The sequence below is a fragment of the Rattus rattus genome, chromosome 14, assembly GCF_011064425.1.
Source record: "Rattus rattus isolate New Zealand chromosome 14, Rrattus_CSIRO_v1, whole genome shotgun sequence".
Classification (NCBI taxonomy): domain Eukaryota; kingdom Metazoa; phylum Chordata; class Mammalia; order Rodentia; family Muridae; genus Rattus; species Rattus rattus.
Genome location: NC_046167.1, coordinates 24614593 through 24634063, shown reverse-complemented (window position 1 = coordinate 24634063; position 19471 = coordinate 24614593).

Below are 19471 nucleotides of genomic sequence, written 5' to 3'. Positions count from 1 at the left end.
AGGGGTTTGCAACCCCATAGGAAGAACAACAATATCAACCAACCAGACATCTGCCTCCCAGAGTTCCCATGGACTAAACCACCAACCAGAGAGTATATGTGGAGGGAACCATGGCTTTAACCATATATGTAGCAGAGGATTGCCTTATCTGTCATCAATAGGAGGAGAAGCCCTTGGTTCTGTGAAGGCTCATTTCCCCTGCATAGGGGAATGGCAGGGTGTTGAGGTGGGAGTGGGTAGGTGGGAGTGGTAGCATCTTCATAGAAGCAGGGGGAGAGAGAGGGGGAAGGAGATAACATCTGAAATGTAAGTACATAAAATATCCAATAAAAAAGAAAATAGATGATTTTACTTAACACAAAAAGTACAAAAACTTTCTTTTTAAAGCTACAGCAGGTTGACTAATGGGCACTCTAAATATCAACTCCTAAGACCAGGAATATTTATACATTACTCTATTTGGAAATAACCATTCTTTTGATGTGGGCATACGTCTGGTTTATTAGGGTGGGTTATGGCTGTCATCAGAGCCACAGGGTGCTAGCAAGAAATAGATGATAAACATTTAAAGGTAGAGATTGGAGTGATGTATCAAGGACTGAAAGCTGTTCCCAGGATCTCGGTGACAGGAAAAGCCTCAGTTGTTCCTTGGCGGGTCCTCATGGGGTATGCAGACAGCCTTGCTCAGTTCTGGATTTAGGGCTTTTGATTTATATAACAGTGAGAGACTAAATCTATATCATTGCATAGATTATTTTTCCTGTTACAAAATAGCTAAGAAAATCAACATAGGAAGGATTACTTTGACTCACTTGTTTAAGGACATATAGTTCATCACATGATATCATTGTCAACTTGGCACAATCTAGATCCATCTGGCAAGGGAATCTCAAAGAGAAATTGTCTAAATCAAGTTGCCCTGTGGGCATGGCTATGGGGAGTTATTTTGATTGAGTTGATAGACTTGACTGAGGTAGAAGACATTGGGCAGAACCATTCCTTAGGCAAGAGGGTATGAACTGTGTAAGGATGTTGAAGGTGAGATGAGTGCTGGCCTGCATGCAAAAATTCATTGCCATTGACTATAGATTGTAATGTGATCAGTTTTTCCAAGCTCAGGTCACTGTGATGTTCCAATTATGATGCACTATAAGGTAGAACCGTGAACTAAAATGAATTCTTAACACCCCCCCCAAGTTGCTTTCACTGAGGTATTTTATCACAGCAACAGAGAATAAACAGGCAGTAGAGAAGACAAGGCAGCTAGGCACAGCTTGGTGTGGGCTGTAGAGAAATGGTAACTGAATGCGTGGTTCCCTCCCTTGACTTCACATCTCAGTGGATCAGGAAGGAAGAGTAGAAGTGAGGCAGGGTTATACCCTCCGTAGCTCTCTCCTCAGATACCCACTTCAGGGAGTAGGCCCCATACTTAAGTGAATCTACAATGTCCTCAAACAGTCCCGTTATCTGAGGACCCAACTCGTGAGCCTTTAGAGAGCCATTTTTACATCTAAGCCATGATATTCACTAAAAACTGCCCAGTTTGTGGAGAAAATATTAGAGAAACCCTAGGAAACTAACACAGAAGCTATTTTTGTTTGTTTAATATAGGATTTCATGATATAGTTCTGGCTGTCCCGGAACTCAGTATGTAGACCAGGCTGGCCTCAAACTCACAGCGATATGTCTGCCTAGGCATTCCGAGTGCTGAGATTAAAGGAATACACCACTAGGGCCAGCAAGGCTGGATTTTAAAAACTAAACATTTTAAGAACAATGATAATTGAAATATTAAATGAGGTTTTTAAAACTATTTATCTAATTTTTATTTTGTGTGTATGCATGTTTGCCTGTATGTATGGCTGTAAAACATGTGTGTACAGAGCCACTGGAGGCCAGTAGAGGATGTTATAGTCCCTGGAACTGGAGTTACAGACAGTTGTGAGTGCATATAGGTGCTGTGAAAAACAAAACACGACAACAAAATAACAGGTCATCTGGAAGATCAGTAAGTATTCCTGACTACTGAGCCATCCCTGCAGCCCCTCAAGTAGAATTTTGAGCCCCAGAAGATGAACAAAAGATCACCTGCTAGTGAGAAAGGCATCTCTAAAGATTCTTGAGGGTCTCTGTCCTCAGCAGTAAACGAGGAACAAACAATTAAAATGGCAGAAGGACATGACTAGTCAAATAGAGAGTTCTTTGACCTAGAAGGAGGAAAGCACTCTAGGCTTCAACCTCACACCAAGATCAACAAGCAACTCAGTAATTCTGAGAGTAAGATAAATCGTCTTCCCCAGGGAAGAGACCTTCTCCCCAACTTAGGTTATGACAAAACAAATGATCTGCCCTAAATCTATAAACACACAAGTAACATTGCTCAGACTGAAAAGATTTTATTTGTATATTTAGAAAAAGAGGCAATGAATTAGAAATAAAGCAAGGGGAATTCATGGGGTAAGTTGGAGGGAAGAAAGAGAATGAAGAGATGATACAATTATATTAATCTCAAAATTCTAAAGCGTATAATAAAAGTGAACTTTTTTCTTTTGGAGAAGAGGTTGTCAGGCTGTGGGGCTTCAAGCAAGCTGTACAGAGATCTCAGAGTTGCAGTCTCTGAGACCATCACATGTCTTGGTGGCTCTGCTCCTTGTAAGTAACCCCAATAAAATCCCCACCAATTAACCAAATTGGGCATTGGCACAATTGTTCCTTTCGTCTGTCGTGGGCTCCCCATAGGGAGCACATTGCTATGTGTGTGCCATATCGTCTCAGGGCAGTCTATTACATGACAAACACTCAACAGGGCAATGGTTGCAGATGCACTCTGGGAGAGGGAAGCCTGTCTTCACATCTAGAGGGCATAATTTTGTTAAGCTGTAGGTATGCATGTCAATCAATTCATGGTCCAAGGGTTTGGAGGTAAAAATGTCAAATGCCTTGATTAAATTTTCTCTAAGTGCCACATTGCCATTTAAGATTTGTTCCACAAATTTAAAGCATAGTTGGGGGCACAGATATTTGCATGACTTTGATCTGAGTTTCTGGGAGTGTTCACCTATGAAAAAGGCACATGTTTAATCTACAGTTCAGTTCAGCCCACCCCTAAGACACACATTGAATGTCAAATGAACTGGTGTTCTATGAGATATTTTAATTTGTTTGCTTGTGGTACGGGAGATGGGACTCTGACCTGAAGCTTGCTCTTTTTGTTGTTGTTGTTTTGTTTCTTTTTGTTTTTGTGCATGCTCTCTACAACAGAGCTACACCATTGTCCTTGAAATATTTTACATTAAAAATACGTTTTCTCCTGTGGTCCAGGGTTTTCTTTTTCTCTGCTAAGTTGTCCAGCTGTGCATAGCCCTTTGGCTTAGAGGGAGATTAGTGTTAAAGCTGGCACATACAGGCTGGGCTCCATGGACTAGAGAAGGTAGCTATGACTATCAATGGTGCCTCTGCTGTGGTGAATTCTAGGGAGTGACTTGCTTGAAGATTTTCACTGACAAAAGCATTTAGCTTTTTTTTTTTCCAAGTGATTAAAATTCCATTTTTCTGTTGCGGTAGCCACGACTGCTATTGCTCTACTCTGTTGGTAGGACAACTAGAGTCCTCTGATGAGAGAGCAAGCAAAGCATCAAGGTGTTCATTGAAACCTTTGTTGCTGTGACAAATGTCATGGCCAAAAGCAACATATGGGAAGAAAAGACTTACTTGGTTTCTTTACACGTCAAGATCACAGTCCATATTAGGGAAAGTCAAGGAGGGAACCCAAGCAAGAATTTGAGGCCACGGGATCCCGTGGAGGTGGAGTTGTAGGCTGATATGAACTGCCCAGAGTAGGTGCTGGGAACTAATCTTGAGTCCTCTGCAAAAGCTGCACACACTCTTACTGCAAGGACATCTCTTTATCTCCTAGATTTAAATTTAAGTCAGCTTGGGACTGAAGGGTCAGCACTCCTCTTTTTTTCTTATATTTATCTTCTTTGCACACATCGCTGTCTAGCTCCCTTTAAGCCCCCTCCTCTCCCTTTCTCTCCCTATGAGCTACATAAAGTGAAGACAAGAGCCATGCTGCGCAGTTCTTGTCAGATTGTCACAAGTCAGGTTCATCTGGGAAAAAGGAACCTCAGCTGACAGAAAATGCCTCCATCGGACTGACCTGTAGCCATGTCTAGTGTATTTTGTTGGCCAATGACTGAGGTGGGAGGGCATGATTCATTATGGATGGTGCTACCCCCAAGGTAGTGGTCCTGTGTTGCAGAAGACAGCAGGCTTAACAGCTGAGGTAAACAATCCAGGAGGCAGCATCCTTCCACAGCTTCAGCTTAAATTCTACCACTAGGTACCTGTTCTGTGCTCCTCCTGCCCTGACTTTGCTTCATGACATGTAAGTAAGTCAAATAAACACTTTATTTCCCAAATTGCACTGAGTTATGGTATCTTATCACTGCAACAGAAGCCAATTGGAAGGACTCTACAGAACACTGAAGATACAAGATAGACATATCTCTGACAGATAAAGGAGTATATGGTATAATGAGAGTAAGATTTAGAATTTGCCTTCAAGAGAGGTATTTATAGTCAGAGTTCTCTAGGGCAGTGGTTCTCAACCTTCCCAATGCTGCTACCCTTTAATACAGTTCCTCATGTTGTGGTGACCCCCAACCATAACATTATTTCATTGCTGCTTCAAAACTGTATTTTTTGCTACTGTTATGAATCATAATGTAAAGACCTGTGTTTTTACTGGCTTTTGTCAATCTGAATAGAACTAACCACCACAGTTCCTGTTTTTAATGCTGCTTATAGCGAAAGAAATGAAGAAAGAGGAGGCTTAAAAGAGGGAGATTGGCAAGACAGCTAGACAGGTTTTAGGCAACCTCTGTAAAAGGGTCATTCTTCCCCCAACAAGGTTAGGGAGCAGAACTAATAGAATGAATCTCTCTCTCTCTCTCTCTCTCTCTCTCTCTCTCTCTCTCTCTGTGTGTGTGTGTGTGTGTGTGTGAGAGAGAGAGAGAGAGAGAGAGGGAGAAGAGACAAGACAGAGACAGAGACAGAGAGACAGAGACAGAGAAACCTGATATAGCTATCTCCTAAGAGGCTCTGCCAGAGCATGATAAATACAGAGGCAAATGCTAGCAGCAAACCATTAAACTGAGAACTGGGTCCTCACTGGAGGAGTTAGAGAGGGGATTAAAGGAGCTGAAGGGGCTTGCAACACCATAAGAACAGCAATACCAATACCAACCAATAGAGCTCCCAGGAACTAAACCTTTACCCAAAGACTGCATATGGACAGATCCATGGCTCCAGCTACATATGTAACAGAGGATGGCCTTGTTGGGCACCAATGGGAGGAGAAGCTCCCTCACCTCCCAACACACACGCAGCTTACAAGTCATGGTCCAGTTAGTCCAAAAATGGCTGTCATCCACCAATGGAAAGTCAAGAATCCAGAAGTTGTTAGGTCCATGAGGCTGGATGTCTTGACTGATCTTCAGTAAATGTTGGAGTCTGGAAGGAGTAGGCTTTTATGTTATTGAAGGATTGGACTTGCCAGTGTGGGTGAGGACAAGAACTTAAGATCAAAAGCTCCCTTCTTCCATGTTCTTTATATAGGCTGCTAGCAGATAGCTTGGCCCAGATTAAAGATGGCTTTTCCCACTTCAAAAGATGTGTGTTAGAGGCAGATCTTTAGATGACTTAACTAAAATTCCCTCTTAGGTGCAACCAGTGGCTTGGGTTTTAGTTAATTCCAGATATAGTCAAGTTGACAACCAAGAGCAGCCATCACAAACTGAAACTCAACAGCAGTCATAATAGGAGCTTAGTGCGTGTATGTTGTAGCATGATTATGTTGAGTTGTGGATGGTATACAGAATCAGTAGGTAACTTTATCACTTGTCAGATCTACCTGCTAGGGTGTTATCACTTTCATGGGACAAAAAAATCAATAGTAGAGAATGAGCCCTTAATATTAATTAATCAATCTTAAAGCTTAATTATATTATTTTTAGTTATTCTCATGGCTAGATTTCAAGCCACAACAGCTGAGAGAGTACTTATGATGACATTATGGTTTCCAGTAATTTACAAGATTAAAGTAGACCTCCTAAAGACTTCTCACAGCAGTAATTGTAAGAACACATCAGAACATCTCATCTGAGATCTAATTAAGGCAATCCATAAGTAATTAATACAAACTCCTAGTTTTGAAAAACGCATCAAGAGAGAAAAGAAAATCTTCCTCAGTTTGACAATTCAAGGCTGGAGCAATTTCAACTCTTTTCATCAAAACAGCTTCTTCATGTGATAAAGACTACATTAAAAAACATGAGGTTTCATATTGATTCTCCCTGTCTCTGTGGGTCTTCATCATTATGCATTATGACTTCAATCTCCAGAATTCACAGGATTGTTGCAGGGGGAGCAAAATGACTGGAGCCTCATCATTTTTGACACAGGCTACAATCTGCAAGCTCAGTCCGAACTGTGTGCGATGAGTAGTTACTTGAAATTCATATTTAAATGGCTCTTCAATGGTACGCTGGAATGAAGCAATTTAAATCCATAAAATTAGAGTTAAACAATGCCACCTCAATACCATCCACCAGAGATCATTGCCTACTTAAGAAGAAATCAATCCAACAACTCTTTCAACTTCATATTTTCTCAGAGCTTTATATGGCTGTTCAGGTACAGCAATCCATGTACAAATACACATAGTAGGTGAAGCTGCAACGTACACTTCTTTATTTAATTACCGCTTAATGCATGTTATTGGTACTGTGAGCAAAGACAGGAAGCAAAGAGCCCAAAGAACTGTCCTGTATAATGCAGAGTTAAGAACCTGCATCAGGAAGCTTTGGAACAGGGCTCTGGTAGAACATTCTGGGTGCATGTCAGAATGGAATGGAGAATAGGAGAAGCGCTACAGCTCCCAGAATCTATGTGCCCTAGAATTTTCAGATGAAAAGAGTGAGTTTAATATGTGACATTTAATGCTATTAATGCTGCAGTCTTCAGCAGATGTGGGTGTATGTGTTTGTATTGTACACATGTGTATGCTGTGTGTCTGCTTGTTGTGTGTGTGTTGTGTATACTAGAATGCACTTGTGTTGTATGTATTGTATATTGCATATGTGTTATGTACAATCATCTGTGTTGTGTGCATACATACATCTATGTATGTTATAATTATGGTATATATTAATTATATAGTTTTGTGTATACAGTGTGTATGTTTTGTGTGTGATTGCATATGTTGTGAGCATGTTTGCATGTTGTGTGCATATATATGTTTGTGTGTATATGTGTCATTGTATGTGCATGTTGCATGTATGTCATTTGTATATGCTGTGTATGATTATGTATGTTAAATACATATATTTCTTTTAGTATTTTTACACCTTGTTCTACGCCAGCATTTATTTTTGGACAGGCATTCTTCCAAGCTTTTTTCATATGCTATATGTCATAAAAGTCATGTTATAAAAGCCAGACCAACTTATTTTTCAAACTGGAGTCTTTGGTGAGAAACAACTCCCCTCTATTTTACCCTGTCAAAGTTCAATGACTCAAAAATATTCAGAGTTCACCTTAAATTACTTCACTCAATTTTACAAGTTTCCATTGGCTTAATAAGAAGGCCCTCTATGTGAAAATCATTCCAATACACACTTTGAACTTTGAACTTGAATATGTGACTCAACTTCTCTGGTTATGTTTCCTCAGCATAACAATGAAAGAAGAGATGTCATATACCTCTTTGGTTGTTAAAACTAAGTAGATAAATACATTTTTGCATAGTATTAGTTTCTTTTCCTCTTGCTCTGATAAAGCACCCTGGCAAAAAGCAACCCAAAGGGTTGGCTTCTTTGGCTCAGAATTCCAAGCGACAGTAGTTCATTACAGCAGAGAAGTCACAGCAGCGACAAACTGAGAACCGGTCACACTGAGAAGAGTTAAGAGCAGAACAGTGAGCTAGTGCATGCCGCGGCTCAGCTTGCCTTTCCATTTCATACAGCCCAGGATTCCTCCAACAGTTAAGATGGCTTTTCCCATATCAATTGGCATGATTACAACAACCCCTCACAGACATTCTCCAAGGCTTACTTGAATTTAGATGATTCCTCATGGTGTGCCCAGAGGCTTGCTCCCTAGGTGTCTAATCTGCAATTAATACTGAGCTTCCCAGAGGTCTTAGAGGTTCGTGCCCTTTGTTGATAGTGACAGAGCTTCTTTTAAAGGCTGTAAATATCACAGCATGTGCATGTTACATGCTTTCTATATCTATTCACCCACTGATAGACATAGGGATGGTTCCACCCCTTGTCTGTGGTGACCAACAAGTCTGTGAGGAAAGGAGATATTTGGTTCCATTTCTGCACAGTATACACCTAAAAGAAGCATCCTAAAGATTGCTGATGAAATATAAAACTCATGACATGAGTTAGTTGTTTATAACTAACCCATGACCCTCAATTAATTTGATCTATTTTAAAAAGGGTTTAAAAAACAACTTTAAGATTTGTACAATTAAAAGTCCAGCATGGACGGAGACGGGGGCTCCAAGACCCCACTTGTCCTGGCTGAGGAATTATTGGCAGTTGATGGCTTCTGGGGGAGGAAAACTCTCTTTCTCTTGGAAATTGGGTTACTGGTAGGATGTCCAAGCACTTATGGTTAGCACCAATTCAACTCTGTGGGATATATATGAATAAGACATGAGTTAGGAACATGTGTTGGGACAAACTGGGGGAGAAGGGTAGATATGAGGATGATACATTGTATATATGCATGAAGATTTCAAAGAATAAATGAAATACATTGTTGAAAGCAAAAGTCACCCCTAAAACAAATATGCAAAAAATATAAAGCAATATCTTTTTAAAAGTGAATAAAATATTCAACCATATCAGACACTCAGTAGCAGCAATCCCAAGAAACAAACAAGCCTGGAGTTGTGAGGGGCTTAGTGGGATACAAATACACTAAGTGCTGAATTTGAGTTACTTTTTAAATTGTGTTTTTGGTTTCAGTCACCTCCCCTCTGTCCTATCTGTGTTCCAGATCAGGAAGCACTCAGTTCTCCTAATCCATGCCTGATCTTGTAGAAATAAACAAAGACAGTAAATGACAAAAGCCAGGGATATTTACTGAGCAGTGGCCTTGGCAGAGAAAGTCGAGATCATCACTTGGCCTGGCAGAGACACCAGGCAGTGAGACAAGTGAGGGAAACCTAGCAAAAAGGACCAGGTGTTCCCTGACTGGATACTGTAGGCATGGAGCAGCCAGGCTCAAGCAGGTGGAGTGTTCTCTGTGAATGCTTTTAGATGTAGATTTACTCTAGTTGGTGCTAAGTAGGAAATGCAAACCAAAATAGAGAAGTCATTAAGGATTAATCAAGCCATGTCTACTCAGAGACCATTTTCTCAGAAGCAAGTTTTGGATGCCATGGATTAATGCTAGTGAGAGCAGTCTGATGCCCCACAGTGTGACTTATCCTCAGCTCATATGGAAAGATAGGCCAACTGTGCTCAGAGGGTCCAGGCACTGCTGCATATGTCTACCCATTGTCCTTTAGGACAGTAAGTCTCTTCTTTCTTCTTCTTCTTCTTCTTCTTCTTCTTCTTCTTCTTCTTCTTCTTCTTCTTCTTCTTCTTCTTCTTCTTCTTCTTCTTCTTCTTCTTCTTCTTCTTCTTCTTCTTCTTCTTCTCCTCTCTCTCTCTCTCTCTCTCTCCCATTTTACAACCTATCTCATCTCCAGGATAAATTCATAGACCTGAATAGGCCACTCACAAAATTCTTGAGTGTTTTATTTTTTACCATGTTTCCAGCCTCATCTAAGGTAGGGGCCTGTGCTCTAAGAGCAAGAACAGTGTCTGACTTTCTCCTTCTTCATACATTAGACTGCTTGATAGTCCAGCTGCCTATCGTCTGTTCAAGGAAATCTCCCTTGCTTCTTCCAGAATCAGCTCAGCCTCTGCCCACTTTGGAAGTCACTGCGCTCCTCATTTGGAGCACAGAATCTCTTGCCTCACATGTGATATGTGCATGTGTGTGCATGTTTTCCTATATATGTACATACATGTGTGTGCACTCACGTGGAGGCCTGAAAATGACATCGGATGTCTTTATTCATTTACTGGAACAGTGTCTCCTTCTGAACCTGGAGTTCCTCAGTCCAGGCTCATATCGTAGCTAGCTAGATCCAGGGTTTCTCTGTGCTGCCTCCCAAGTGCCAAAATTGCAGCCAGTCATCATCACACCTGTAAAGAGTTTTGCATGAATTCTGGAAATCCAAACCCTGATCCACATCTTTTCTCAGCAAGTGCTTTATGGGTCAAGCAATTTCTTCCGAACTCTGCCTGATCTCAATAAACGTCTCACCCATCCTAGACAGTGAGTTTATCAAAGACAGGTGCCATTGTTTGTCTAGATCTCTCCGCTCTGGTCAGCATACTATTAATGCATGGCATCAAATAAGAAAGCAGGGTTGGGAAGCAACACTTTTAGACTTCCTTTGGAAAGTTCTTCCAACACACTGCATGGTATGAAAATGTGACATTAGAAATGAACACTGGAAGATCAACTCAAGTGGTCAAGCAGAACGGACATGATTAAAGTATTTTCAATGGGTCCTCATGACATTTCAGAAAATGTCTTTATTCTGAGTTTATTAATTGAGCAAATTTAAAGGCAAAGCCTGGTCTCTGCCTGTCATTCAAAACTTGAGTAAGGAGTTCTTTTTAGCAGCATTTAGGTTGTTCTCTGGAATGGAAATACCCTCCTTTTCCTGGTTAAGATTTGCATAATAAACTTGGCACCCTGAGGTAAGAACCAGTGTGAGGGGGTGACATTGAATCTCAGAAATGACCTTGATTTGAAGGACTTCAGTTTCTGTCCTCTCACTGATGGAGAGTGAAGGAGTTGTGTTCACATATTGGGCTTTGGTGGTGATAAGAGAATATTCTTAGTTGAAGGGCAGAGATTATCATTCCATTGAGGGAAAACCCATCAAAGCCTGGGCAACGAAATGAGAAAAAAGGGGTGTGGGCATGGTTCAGAGGTAAAGAGCTTGCTTCACAAGCAAGAGGACCTGAGTCTGTATCCCCAACTCCCATGTTAAAAAACTAGAAAATGAGGTGGACAGCTGTAATCTAAAAACTGGTTGACTGGTTTGGGGAGAGAAATGAGGATCCCTGGAGCTTTTTAGGTAACCAGACTAACCATTGGTAAGCTTGCGGTCCTATGGTAGACACTATCTCAATAATTATGATAGAGGAAGATAACTGGTTATGACTTTTGTGTACAGCCGGATATCTACACAAACAGATGAGCATAACACACACACACACACACACACACACACACACACACAGAGAGAGAGAGAGAGAGAGAGAGAGAGAGAGAGACAGAGAGACAGAGAGACAGAGAGACAGAGATAGTAGAGAGAGCAGAGAGAATCTTGCTTTGATGTGAAAAACATTGTATTAGATACCAATTTAGAGGTGAAATCATGTCTAATTATGGTTCAGGACTGTATGTTAATTATAGTTCATAATCCTTGAGCTATTAATGGCATGTTTTGTTCTTAAACATAAACACATGTTTAGCTAACATCCTGTTGTGATTTGAATGTGAAATGTCTGTCAGAGACTCACATTTGATCATCTGATCGCCAAATGTTGCTGCTGGTTTGGGCGTTTGGACTGATGGGATGAAGTGATTTTAAGGTTTATACCCCTGACTTACTTCCATTGTTTTCTCTGCTTCCTGGTCTTCCCAGATAGGAACAGGATCCCAGGTCCTCAGTCACAACCCACCCTTGTCCATATGCCTTCCATACCGTGATGGACCTGTATCCCCTGACGCTATGGGCCTACCCGAGTTTTTACTCACTTAAGTTGCACAAGTCAGGCATTTTATCAGAGTCAGGAAAAGGATCCGGGCCAAATGCAAATAATATCAGATTCCGATATGCTAGGAGGAATCCCTACTGAATCCATAAAATGATAAATTGGCAGGATTTAAAAATGACAATGCATATAATCTTGCTGAGAAATGAACGCAGACGACTGTGTGTGCTCTCAACACTACACCTGCAGCAAGCTGTGTGGCACTTGTTTTGTGCTCTACGGTTTACTTGAAACCTAATTACTATCATATCATTAGTTAGCAAAAGCACTTCACCCGAATTAATCCATTATCTAATTAATACTTACATAATTTTTTAACAATCGGGGCACATTGGTAAAGGATGACAGATGCTTGTGTGCATAATTGAGAGCGTACCAATTAAGCTCGTCAAATTTGACAAATTGGAGGAAAAGATAATAGATCCAGGGAGATACTTAATGTTTTGTTTTGTACCTCACAGCTGTGATGTAGAATGGAAAAAAAAATAATAGAATTCGGTATCTGCGAATTCATGCTAGGGTTAGTTATGACTCTGCTATGCTATGGAAGGTGGTTATATTGAAATGTTACTTTACATGAGTAAATGTAGTCTAATGTGCTATGTGTGGCTTCTATATGTTGTGCCCTTATATTATTTTAAAGGTGTTGTTTTTATTTCTAATTATATGTGTGTGTGTCTATGTCGGGATAGATGTATGTGAGTGGAGTGCCTATGGAGGGCAAAAGGGGGCTCCGGATTCCCGAGAGTTGGAACTAAAGGTGGTTGTAAGCCACATGGGTGCTGAGACCTGAATCTGGATCCTCTGAACAAGTGCTCTTGACCGCTGACCCATCTTTTCAGCTCTCATGACATGATGTATAACATCATCTACCAATAGCCAACACACACTGGTAACAAGGCAAATGTTGGCCAGTGCTAAACAAAAGTGATGTAAAGAAAAACGAGGCCTTTATTTTTTTCAGCAGGAAGAGGCGGGCTGTGTGAGTCTCAAAGTTGTCCCTGTTTCAGCAGGTGTCAGAACAAGGATGGCAACTTGTGATTGGTCCTCCTATTTGGATCTCACTACCATTCTTCAGTAGGACCAGACTTCAGTAGCAGCCACCTTTGTGATGTGGACCCATATTATTCTGGGTATTGGAATAATTCTAGAAGTGACGAGTTAATGAAAATGGCTGTTATCACATTTACGACTAGATCGTGTGTGTTGGGCAAATCATCAAACACGAGTGAAACTTCAAATCTCACGTGAAGTAGGCTAAAAAGAGAGGAATTTTTGGTTGCTGCCACAAATGACCAAATTTAGTGACTTAGTTTATTTATTTGTGTTTGTATAGTCATATGTGTGGTGGTTCGTTTTGTGTCAATATGATATAAGCTAAAGTTGTTTGGGGAGAGGGATTGAGAAAATGTCTCCATGGTATTGGCCTATAATTGAGTCTGCTGTGCATTTTCTTGATTAATGATTGATTTGGGAAGGCCTAACCCACTATGTGTGGTGCTACTTGAAGCAAGCTGGTCCTGAGCTGTGTAAGAAAGGAGTGTGAACAACCTAGTAAACAGTGTTCCTCACGGCTTCTGCACCTCACAGCGTTGGAGTGTGACCTGAGAGTTGTAAGCTGTTTCCCTTTCCTCCCCAAGTTGCTTTTGGTCATGATGTTTTATCATAGCAATAGAAACTCTAAGACACTATAAGCGTTGCAAACACGGGACCGCAAATTGTTCTATATAAAATATTAATGCTCTTATCTACTTTCTTCATTGGGTTAAACAAAAAAAGGAAAAGATACATTTCTATAGGTCTTCGATGTTCTGTTGCTCAGGAGAAGGTGGCATAAGTATCAGGATTCCAAGGGCTACAGGCTTAACCCTTCCAGAACCAGAGGGCCAGTACAATCAATACTGCCGTTATTAGATACTGAAAGTTGACCTCTTCACACAGCTTCAGATATTGATCCAAATGCGACGAATAATGAGTGCAATCCATTAGGGGTCACAGAACATTCAATTAGATTATAAATGAACTCAGTACGCTGCTTGCTGGTGTAGTAGAACTGAATAAATATTTATTAAGATAATTAGGTAATGTTATTTAGGAATGTTTTATTCATTTTAAAGTGCTTCTGATTGATTGAAACATTTTCACGATGCTACCCCTGTTTCTGGAGCTTTCAGTTCTGAATTCTCTTCCTCCTGTATCATTTACTGCAGTCTCTGCTGCTGAGCATCTAATAATTGCTTTTTATATGAAAAATGATAAACTCAGCAAAGAATTCATGAAGGGAAAAAGTAACTATTTTTCATTTTTTTCTGGGTGGGATGCTGAGGTACTCTCAACTTCATTATCTTTTATATATTTTCGTGGTTTCTATGATAAGTATCTACCACTTCATGGTTGGTTTAAAACGCTTCTTTTCAAAAAAAAAAAAAAAAGAACAATCAAATGGTTCTACTGCGGATAGATAGATTTACTCAGTTAACAGAATAATGCTGTTTCCTGTATTGGAGATATTATATTGAAAGCTACAAAAATCACTGATGATATTTAGGTGCATAACAAAAATTTTTACAATCAATAAATCTGTGTTATTAACATCATGAACTTCCTAAAAGCAAATGCAGAGTTACTGCATCTCAGTCACTAATAACATTATGAGAAGATTCCAGAGCAACCCTGGACTCTTCCACAATCAGCAGTGGTTCCCCAGATAAAAGAATCACAGCCCCATTTACTGCAGAATCACTCTGTTTAATTATGTGAGAAGAGTTTCTTTCCAGTGGGTTATGCAGGTGAGCATTTCTTCCCCACGACGATCAGGATGTGGTCCAGCATGCTCACACTTTGAAGAGAGCACTTTTGAGTCTCTCATTTCTGACCGAATTGCTAAAGGTCAGACATTGTGTGGAAATTGATGTGGGGAGCAACCCACACCAAGCAGGATCCTTTAGTATGCGGCAGGTGTGCTCGGCTCCCCTTTGAAGTCTGTTCAAGGGAAAGCCGCATGCTTTGCAGCAACTCAGAGCTGATTCTTCTGGACTGCACTCAGAGTTTATCAATTTGTGGAGGTCATATCCAGAGCAGAACTACAAAGAATCACATTCTGCAAGCACACATGCCCTCTGCCAGGTGCGGCACTCAGCTAAGGTGCTCTGGGTGGTGTTGACCCGGCACAAAGGAAAGGAGAATCAAAGACAATATTGACCACTCGAAATGCATACTTCACTTTTATTCTTTTGTTTCTAAACCCAAGTGTTTAGTTATGATAATATTTATCATCCTCTTACTTGGAATACGTTCTGTTCCTGGTGATTTGGGGACAGCGATGGTAATTGTGATGATGGTGGTGATGACCATGATGGTGATGAGAGGGTGATTGATGAAGGGGATGGTGATGGTGATGATGGTGACTGATAATTTCAAAGTTCACAGTTATGGTAATAATGGTAACAAGAAAATTAGTTTTTTATAATGATGACGATGGGGATGAGAATGAAATGACAGTGATGGCTACTGCTAATGATGGCGAAGATGGGGACAAGGATGAGAGACATTCATATTTTCTGATTTTGTATTCTCACAAGTCTTGGGATATTTTCATAATTCATATTTTGAGCCACATAGTCTTTAGGTTTCAATTAGAACCAAATTGTCAGTAACAACCTTTATCCATTGACATTTACCCACAGTGACAGTTGCAAAGGTCCTGGCCTTTGTTAAATATTTATAATGATTTTTGTGACTCTCCAGGGCATGTTCCAAGGATGCTCATGAGAGCATCTAAATTCTTAGATTAATCCTTAACTTGTTCTTCAGCCATGTTTCTTCTGTCAGCACCACCAAAGCCACTACAAATGAGTCACCACAGGGACATCAGCACAATAAATTTCTGGCCTCTTGACTCTACTAATAAGAAGAGTTAGGTGCCTGTGTAGGAAGGAGTCTGGATCTGACAGCGGTTGGCATGATACCTTGATACAGAGATCATCAACCCCAAATTTCCCTTTGGAAACACATCTCTCCATTCTTTTTCCCTGTTCCCCCTTGACTATTATTTAGAAAGCAGCTGGTAGAAACCGAGGACTGTTTCCAAGATAGACCTGGGCTGCACCATTAGCTCTGTCCCATGTGGTGTTCAAATCCCTTTGATTATGTTTCTCTGTTTCAAGGCTATCTCTTTCCCACGAGGGCTTCATCATCAAGGACTTGAGCCTGGGCAGAAGGGCACGGGGTCATTCTAACTTCTGTTACAGTATAAGAATCATATTAGAGAATATCAGTTTAATTTGTCATTAATTATTCACTCCATGAGTAGATATGATTTCTCACTTTTATTTTTAACTAAAAAAAGAAAAAGACAAGGTGTTACTATATATAAACCAGTCTTGCCACTTGAAACTCATGATCCTCCCGACTCTGCCTCCTGAGTAGGGAGATTTGAGGCATGCTCTGACATGGTTGGTTTACAACCCTGGCTTGTGATTTCACCAGTCAAGTGGGTAGAGATCTCCCTGGGAACCATACCAATGACACCAGGCGATAAAGTCAGTGCTCAAAGTGCTTCTCTGTCACCACGAGTAGATAGCACAGAAAGGCCTTGCACTGTGGTCACTCAGGGAGCCAAGAATGTTCCAGAAGAGCAGGGAAGATGATTGATTTTGGGGCCAAACAAAGAAAGCATATTTTCCTACACATTTTTCTGCCCCAGGAATTGCCTATCTCGGGGACAAATGGAGCTATAGTTGAACTAATTAAACTTATCTTCAGCTAGTTTACAGATCGGAATTCAGATTATGGTTATTTTATTTGGCCGTGACAATTAGTGGGGTGGGGGTTAACCACTAATCTACTTTTCTACCTGCTAGCCTGGTTACTTCCCTAACAGTGTAGACCAGACGCTTGCTATTTCTCCAGGCCATGTGCTCTTGGTCCATCTTCTCTTACGGTGGCCTACTCTTCTCTCCCTCATGTGTCTTCTCTTTCTCCTTCTGCATCCCCCAACCAGATAACTTAAAAAAAACACCTGTTTCTAATCCCTCCAGTAACTAGTTGTAGGCATTTTTTAAAGCGATAGTTTTAAATTAAGAAACAAGGTTTGTCCAACAAAGGCCACTAGACCTTTGGGTACAGAATTTAGCATTACCATACACAACAACAGACCAAACCTCAACGAAGGAGGTAGTAGGTAGAAACATAGCAGACATTAAGACGCTGGCACAGAAACCAACCAGAGGAACATGGCAGGTACCAGTCTCAGCTCTGTTAAAACACTGGTCACTGTCATCATCGAGGTTTAACATTTTCTACAGAACTTTGTGATTTGTGGCAGAAGGGCCATAAATCTCAGGGGGATGGCAGTATCCTAACAGTACTGGAGGGAAAGGTCACTGTGGACAGTAGAGGGTGAGTGTCTTGGGTTCTATATATTTCAAGAATGTGTATTGTGGCTTGAAATACAATATTCCCCACAGGATCCTGTGTTTATAAACTTTGTCCCCAGTTACGGAAACTGAGAGATAATAATTAACTGAAGGAAGTAGTTCATTGTGGCAGGAATGACCTCTGAAGGTCCCGTCATGCCCTGAGGCCCTGTATTACTTTTCTGTCTCCTGTCTATGGTGATGTGTATGTCTCTGCCTTGCTTTCCCCATCAAGATGGACTCGACACTCTGAAAGCATGAATCTTTTCTCCTTTAAGTTCTTTGTGCCATAGATTTTGTCATGGCAACAAAAATTGCTACAGTATGTATGAGAGCTAATTGTCATCTGAAGCCACTGTGTCCATAGAACAATAACCTAGGAAATGGAAAACTGCAGACATAGCAGGAAATATGGCTCAGTGAGCACCTGACACTCAGATCACCTCCAAGCATAGGGAACCCGGGTGAGGTGGCACACACTTCTTATGACCATTGCACTGGGGAGGCAGAGACAGGTACAGCCTGCTGGGATACTTAGTTCAGCTGAAAAGACGAGATGTAGGGTCAGGGAGAGATCCCATCTCAAAGAATAAGGTAGGGAACAATAGAGGAGGATGTCTAACAGGAGACACTTATGCCATTCCCTTCCCAACACGTCTCCATAGACATATACACAAACATACACCACACACACACACACACACACACACACACACACACATAAACACATATACCTCACACATACAGTGCACACTATATATAGGTATATACATATGCATGTATACATCACTACACACACATGGACACACACACGCACACACATTAGCACAAACCATGGTATTGTCAGTTCTTCATCTTCTCCACAGCTTTGTAACTTGGGTTAAGGAAACATGATTTTCTTGATTCTCTCACAATGAGCATTGACATGCCTGTAAACAATAATGGCACAAACAAACATATTTGGGAGGAAAATGAAGCAAATGCTAGATTTGCTTAGAAAACACATCTGTCTGCGCATCTGCAGCTCAGCTATGGCTTCTCCTGTTCCCTTCATTTTCTTATCCCTCACTCCCCACTAGCCTCTGACAGAGTTGATCTCACAGGACTTAGATGAGTCCTTGTGGCTTCATGAGCTAGGGTGGCTGCCCTATCACGTCTCCTTTCTGATAGTCTGCTGCACTTCCTTGCCTCGTGTCATGATGTGTCCATTCCTTGCTTGCCTCGTGCTAGGATGTTTCTTCCATATTTCATCTCCCTGACTTCTGCCCTATTAACCTCATTCAATCCGTGCAGGCGGCTGTTTCAGTATTAAGGCTTGACCTTGTTTCTTCCTTTCAGTGTAGAGACAGAGACTAATAAACATGACTTTCACTCTCAGAAACTGATGGCGATCCTGAGCCTCATTTTCCAAGGGCTTTGCCCTGCCACTTTCTGTTAAACGGAATTTGTGGAAATGCAGGGATGTCTCTCGGATGGGGCTGTGCTGTCGCAGTCTCAGGGGCTGATGTAGAGAACAATCCGTGGATGGGTCGGACAAGCTCAAGATTTCAATCTGTGAGAGTGTCACCACATTAGAATTAATTCTGTAAGAGAAGGCTGTGCCAGGCTGCTGTGCACTAGCAATAAAAGTCAAAGAGCAAGGAGGCAGAATAATGGAGGGGAATTCTTATTAAAGGTGACTGGTGGAAGACATCTTTCCATACTCAGCCTCATACAAAGCCATGGAGAAGATGAAGAAATGACAATACCGTGATTAAAGGACGCTATCAGAGTACAGATTGAGAACAACAAATAATAAACAGTTAATATGCCACCAGGATCCCAGTATCTACCTAGAACAATAGTGAGGTGCTAAATGTTAACAGGTGTTTATCAGTCTATGCCTGGTAAGGATATGGTCTTGGGACAGAACCATTCCCACATACATCTGGAGACTTTAGAGTGAGATAATCCTTGTAAAAGCCCAACCTCCGTAACATAGAGTATATTGTTTTAAACCAGCTCATCTGAGAATATGGTAGCTTTACTTTTACCACTTTCTTTGAAGCATATTTTAATACTTCTATGTAAGGTGTCAGTATGACATTCCATTTGGAGCTAAATGTATCCAGCTTCAAGTGCAGAGAACCCGTG